The sequence below is a fragment of the Micropterus dolomieu genome, linkage group LG11 (genome assembly GCF_021292245.1).
Source record: "Micropterus dolomieu isolate WLL.071019.BEF.003 ecotype Adirondacks linkage group LG11, ASM2129224v1, whole genome shotgun sequence".
NCBI classification, from domain to species: Eukaryota; Metazoa; Chordata; class Actinopteri; order Centrarchiformes; family Centrarchidae; genus Micropterus; species Micropterus dolomieu.
The window spans coordinates 15716302-15722800 of record NC_060160.1 but is presented as its reverse complement, the minus strand read 5'-3'; the positions used below and the strand labels follow the sequence as shown (position 1 = coordinate 15722800).

The 6499-nt window shown below is 40.5% G+C and overlaps 1 long non-coding RNA gene across 1 annotated transcript; it reads left to right on the top strand.

The window, feature by feature from the left end:
• The first annotated feature begins 2533 nt into the window (after positions 1-2533).
• LOC123979242 lies at positions 2534-5813 on the top strand. The gene is made up of 4 exons (XR_006827187.1): positions 2534-2590; positions 3785-3890; positions 4252-4483; positions 4984-5813. It is a non-coding gene; the product is annotated as an uncharacterized LOC123979242 (long non-coding RNA).
• The last annotated feature ends 686 nt before the right edge of the window (positions 5814-6499 follow it).

Genomic DNA, 6499 nt, shown 5'->3' with positions numbered 1-6499 from the left:
GCCCGCCATTTTAAGACTCACATCCATAGGAAACTTTCTCACCTTCATTTGAACTACACACAGAGACATGTATTTCGAGAGCGAAGTAGACATGAGTCATGAGACACGATGACAAATCTTCAAATGTACCCGCAGAAAAGGATGAAAAAAATTCCCTGTTCAGTATTATCAGTTTGGATCATGCTCTCCAGTTGAGGATAAAATCAGATGCAAAACAGTCTACTGTGGTTAGACTCAACACTTATTTTAGTGTTTTAGTGAAGAGGTGAGAAAGTGCGATTGTGTAAATCACTCTGTTGCTGTCAGATCCTCGTCAGACAAGATACCATCAGTCAAAATTCCTCAATCTTCTCATCAGGCCTCAGAGGTTGTGGTTTGTCTGGATTTCCTGGACTGGCAAGATGTTTACAACTTTACATTTCTTACAATATCAATTTTTTGCAGTCCCCTTAAGTTGATAAAGCCTCCAAAGTTTTATTTCTTTCTTTTCTTATTATCTGTCCAATTCATCACGGTCTTGTGACTCACAGGCACCTTCGGAACACAGAGGCAACAATGAGTGCATTATTTAAAATGAACAGAGTGGTGGAGGTTCATGGATGGCCTGGACAGGTGAGGTGACTTGTGACTGAAGGCGGTTATTGTTGAAGAAAGCATGGGAGACTGTCAAAACAAGCTCTGCCACTTCTCACCTGGTTCAGCCTCCCTTTCCGCCCAGTCCAGTTTGGTTCCTGTTGTGATTAAGCAGCAATCACAGCCTTCTCACTTTTTACGGCACGGACGAATAGTCTGATCTTTTACTTAAGTAAAATTAGCAGTACTACAATGTAAAATAAATTTTGAGGTGTTTGTGACAGATGGATATTTTGTTACAATGTATCAGTAAAATGTTATGGTTTTTCTCAGTCTCTTTGGTGCATTTCTCACATCACTATTAACATTTGCACAACAGTTAGTTCAACCTCCACAACATTTAGTCATTTGTGCACATCATAGTAGCAGTTTCTCATTCCTTCCAACAAATAACAAATGCTTTTGGACATGCATCAACTGCTATCATACAACTCTCTGCTGTTTTATAACATTATCATTTGCTTATGTCATGTCAGTCAAAATTAACTATACTTGTGACTGCTGAATAGTCATTCCATATAAAACTAATAGTCCTCATTTCATTGCTTGAGTCATTACATACAAAAATGTTGAAATAGTTCTCAAAATCTGTCAAGCAAATTTTACACTTTTATAAAAAAAAAAAAATTTCCTGAAAATGTCTCTCAGGTGAACCTCAGCTTTCACTTATGAGAAGGGGTGTGTGAAGCATTAGTTGCAACCAATAATAAGCCACTTCTCTACAATCACTCAGAGCTGAATCCCATAACCCCCCACTTTACAAGCATATATGAACCAAGCAGGACATAGTGTGTACCATTTCTACAATACTGTGACACAGAAATGGAAGGTCAGCCTCATGGAAGAGGGGTGAGGGTGCGGGGAGGACGGGGAAGGGGGCAAAACAGGGTAAGAGGAAGAAGAGGCCAAGTACATAGGCAGATTCCTGATGAAATCAGGGCTACAATTGTGGATCATGTTGTCAATCACAGCCTCACAATGGCTGAGGCTGGTTGAAGGGTGCAGCCAAATGTTGGGAGAACCACTGTAAATTAAATTATTCAAACATTTTGTCGGGAGAACAGGTGTGTATAAATCGACAGTAATTCAGCACTAAACAATCTGCACTGCACTACTGTCATTGTGTCATACATGAAGCTTGCAGTGGGACAAGAACTTGTCACGGTTTACATTTTAAATTTAGACGTACAGCTTTAGCGCATCACACCTTTAGTGTATTGTAGTGTACAGTAGTGTTACACAGTTTACTGTGATTTTACTCTGCACCACACAGGATCGCAAGACAACCTTGCAGAGGTGGAAGAGGGCGCCTTTTTACTCCGCAACAAGAGGAAGCCATTTGTGCAATGGAGATTGCAAACAATGTCATAAGGTTGACAAAGATACAAAGTGCTGTTATAGAGGATGACAACATCTTTGGGAATATTGAATCTGTTTCAGTCGCAACAATTGACAGAGTGCTCAGGAGGAATGAAATGCGCATGGAACAATTGTACAATGTGCCATTTGAGAAGAACAGCAACAGAGTGAAGGAGATCCGTCACCAGTATGTACAGGTAAAACATGTACAGGTGAAACTCAAAAAATTAGCATATCGTGCAAAAGTTCATTTATTTCAGTAATTCAACTTAAAAGATGAAACTAATATATTATATAGACTCATTACATGCAAAGTGAGATATTTCAAGCCTTTATTTGATATAATTTTGATGATTATTGCGTACAGCTTCTGAAAACCCCAAATTCAAAATCTCAGAAAATTAGAATATTGTGAAAAGGTTCAGTATTGTAGGCTCAAAGTGTCACACTCTAATCAGATAATTAATCCAAAACACCTGCAAAGGATTCATGAGCCTTTAATTGGTCTCTCAGTCTGGTTCAGTGGAATTCACAATCATGGGGAAGACTGCTGACCTGACAGTTGTGTAGAAAACCATCATTGACAAAGCCTCAAAAGGTAACTGCAAAAGAAGCTGGATGTTCTCAAAGTGTTGTATCAAGGCACATTACAGTTTTTCTCCATTGGTTTGGCTCATTTCTTGAAACAGAAATTACATTCTCAAAACATCTTGGACAAACCTCCAAACCACTTGGCAATTGTTAACAGAATTGAATCTCATTAATTTCATCAAATTGCAAATGTCTTAAGTACATGTCTCAATGTCTCAGTACATCTTTGCAAATGATTAAGTACAGGTAGCCTACATTTAGCAATTTTCAAGTGAATAGATCTTGTTGATCTAAACTGATTGTTCATTCTGCAGTCTAATGGTTGTTCACTCCAAAATGTGTCAGAGTCATTTCATTGTATAAGTCATCACAAACAATAGTCTGTTCAATTGTCAAAATTAGTCAAGAACAATACCATGAATACCATATATGAATTCCTTGGAACATTTGATATATTTATTACAGAAATTGACAGTCAGGTGAAACTAGAACTTGACTAACGGAGGAGTGTCACATCTCAGATGACCAATCAAACAGTATGTTTAGTTACCTGACAAGTGCTGTCCATTACTGTGAATGTATGTAAAGAGCTTGACCATGTAGGACCAGTACAATTGGAGGACGAAGACACCATTCTGTCCCGGATGAAATTCAGGCCACAATTATAGACCATGTCATCAGCCATGGCCTCACAATGGCGGAGGCAGGTCGCAGAGTGCAGCCTAATGTGCCTCGCTTGTCACACTCTGCCTGTCTGCCATGCCGTGTTTTGCACTTGTGTTTAGTTAGCGTTATTTTGGCCTGTTGGGTTTTGGGGGTCTGTCTTGTCTGTCGTCTAGTGTTCGGTAACCCTTGTCATGTCTGTTACCCCAGTGATCCCTCTGCATGTCTGTCTTTTCTCCTGCCTCGTTAGCCTCATGACTTTCACCTGTATTGCTCCCGCCCTGCGTGTGTGTGTGTGTGTGTGTGTGTGTGTGTGTGTGTGTGTCTTGTCTTTGTCGGGTCATTGTATGCTGTCTCCCTGTGTCGTGTGCAGATACTGTCTTGTGATGTTCTGTTTGCCTGCCTGTCGTGGCACCCTGTTTTCTGTGGATTTGGATTTCTGTTTGGATCACCTGTTTTGGATTTTGGACTCAGCCACTCTTTGTAAGTGTGCTCGCATTTATTTCGTTTATTAAAACCCTTGAACTGTACCTGTCAGCCTTGAGTCCAGCATTTGGGTCCTCCCACCTACTACCTGCTTCACCACACGAACCGTGACATCGCTCTACAGTCTCCATCATCCAAACCTTCTGCAGGGAAAACAGGTATGTAGTCAGTCAATGATGGAATTATATGTTGTATACGACAGGACACTGTGCATAGAACAAGAAATATATTTATTTACACATTTACTTATTCATTTAGAATGTGTAATATCTTACCTCAATGGGATGTTATGATACTAAAAATGACAAGGAAAAACACTGGAGAAAATAAACTATACCATAGTTTATTTTCTACAGTATTGATGATACAGTTTACAGTACTATTGCAGTCACTGTCCAGTGATGCATTAGAATTGTGGTAAAGTTACTGTAAGTAAAACAACAATACAGTTACATAGGTAACTCATTCTTTAAGGTATACATTAAAAATGGAGTGTTGTCCTTTGAATTCTATGTCTAGGATTGGAAACTTCTCAGTGAACAACAAGAATAGGAGATCTGTAATGCAATCACATTGAGACAGATTCGCACTGCAATCCTACAAGACAATGCCATATTCCAAAATGTCAACTCTATAAGCATCTCCACAATAGACCGGATATTGAAGAATCAGATGACAATGAAGCAAACTTACAGGGTACTATTTAAGAGGAACTCTGAGAGTGAAAGAGCTGTGGTACCAGTATGTACATGTAAGTCAGTTACTGGTTGTCCATTATAACCTTTTTATAATTAAGCAGTGGTTCCCTAACTTTTTTCACTTCAGTACCCACTTTACCTGATCTGTGTATCGAGGTATGAAAGTATTTGATTTATCTGACTTCAACATTTTGCCTAAAAACTGCAGCTTACTTTATGATACAATTATCATTGTAATCCTTATTTTGAAGAATATAACATACAATAAGAAAAGGGAGTCAAAGAGCTGCAATTAGTGCTTCCCATGTAAATCTAATACTGTGGATTTTACTGTAACATTTCAGTAAGTCTAGTCATTGATGATTTCCCCCTCCCCTTTCTGTCAAATACCCCTTGTAGCAGGGGTACATGTACCCCAGGTTTGGAACCACTGGAGTAGCGGCCAATAGTATGTTGAACTTGTGGAGAACATAGAACACTCGACTGTAATTGTCTGTAACTGTAGTGTATGACTGACTTGATTCTTTTTTTTTTTATTTTTACGCTGTTGTAGAGGAGAATGGCATTGTAAGGAAATGAGACCATCACATCCTCGTGTTTGTGGATGAAGCTGGCTTCAACCTGGCCAAGGGCCGAAGACGTGGCCGTAATATTATTGGCCACAGTGGATGTCCCAGGCCAGCGAGGGGGCAATATAACTGTGTGCTGCCATATCTGAGAATGGTGTGGCCACTCACATCCCCAGTCTTGGCCCATACAATACATAGAAGCTCCTCATCATCTTGGACCGCCTTCATTTGGATTTGATCCCTGAAAATGAGAGAAGTCTCTCGTAGGGCCTCACCTACCACAATATGTCATTGTATGGGACAATGTGAATTTCCATCGTGGCCCGCGCATCAGGTTCACTACTCATCCAAGGATGGTCATGGTGTTCCTACCACCTTACACTCCTTTCCTCAATCCTATTGAGGAGTATTTCTCTGCTTGGAGGTAGTGTATGAGAATTGGGCTCAAGATCAGAGGTCCCTGCTCCATGCAATGGACGCTGCGTGTGAGGATATTGCAGGAGATCAGTGTAGGGGATGGTTACGACATGCACGCCGTTTCTTCCCTCGTTGCATCGCAAGGGAGAATATACGCTATGATGTGGACGAGAATCTGTGGCCAAACAGCAGCGTGTGGATGGCCAGGAGGGTGAGAACTGTGACCATTGAAGAACTGTTAGTTGTGAAACTCCAGCTTTATTTACAGCACTGTAGGCTGCATATAATTCATTGTTTTTGAGTGTTTATATTACAGTATATTATGCTGTATACACTTTCTTTTTACTCTGATGTATGGAAGTTACTTTGTGTGTGAATAAAGTACCCTAAAGTCCTATTTCTTTCAGTTTTATACACAATTGTATTCTGTTTAGCTAGACGACAAACAGTACAGTAACCATTGTCAATGAAGGACTGGGCTAAGACTGAAAGGTGGACGTGAGGTATATTTCAGTGGTCCCCTGCCATAGTGACAAAACATCTAAAGATTTTGACTTGCAGTGCTTGCACAATGCCAAAGGGAGGAAGCATTTTGGGGGCACTGACACATGAGTGAACTGTTTTGGGAGAGGTATGAGCTTTTGCAGGTGAACCATGGTGTTGTGCCAACCCATCCACGTTATTCTGGCAAAAGCACCAAGAGTGTTGCGAACGTCCAGTCTGTTTCAAGAAATGGGCCAAAGCAATTGAGAAGGATCTTTGCCATTTTCTTGGCACTGACTCTTTGTATGGGAAAGGAATTTAGTTTTGAAGCATAAGTGAACAGTTTTGAGAGAGAGAGAGAGAGAGATGAGCTTTCGCAAGTGAGCTATAGCGTTGTGCTGAACTGTAAGCCAAATGATCTTAGAGGTTTGCGAATGTAATTTCGGTTTCAAGAAATGAGCCAAACCAATGGAGGAAAAACTGTAAAAGTTAAGTGGAAAGAAAAAGGTGCACAAGCAGCAGGGGTGACCGTAGCCTGGAGAGGATTGTCAGGAAAAGGCCATTCAAATGTGTGGGGGAGCTTCACAAGGAGTGGACTGA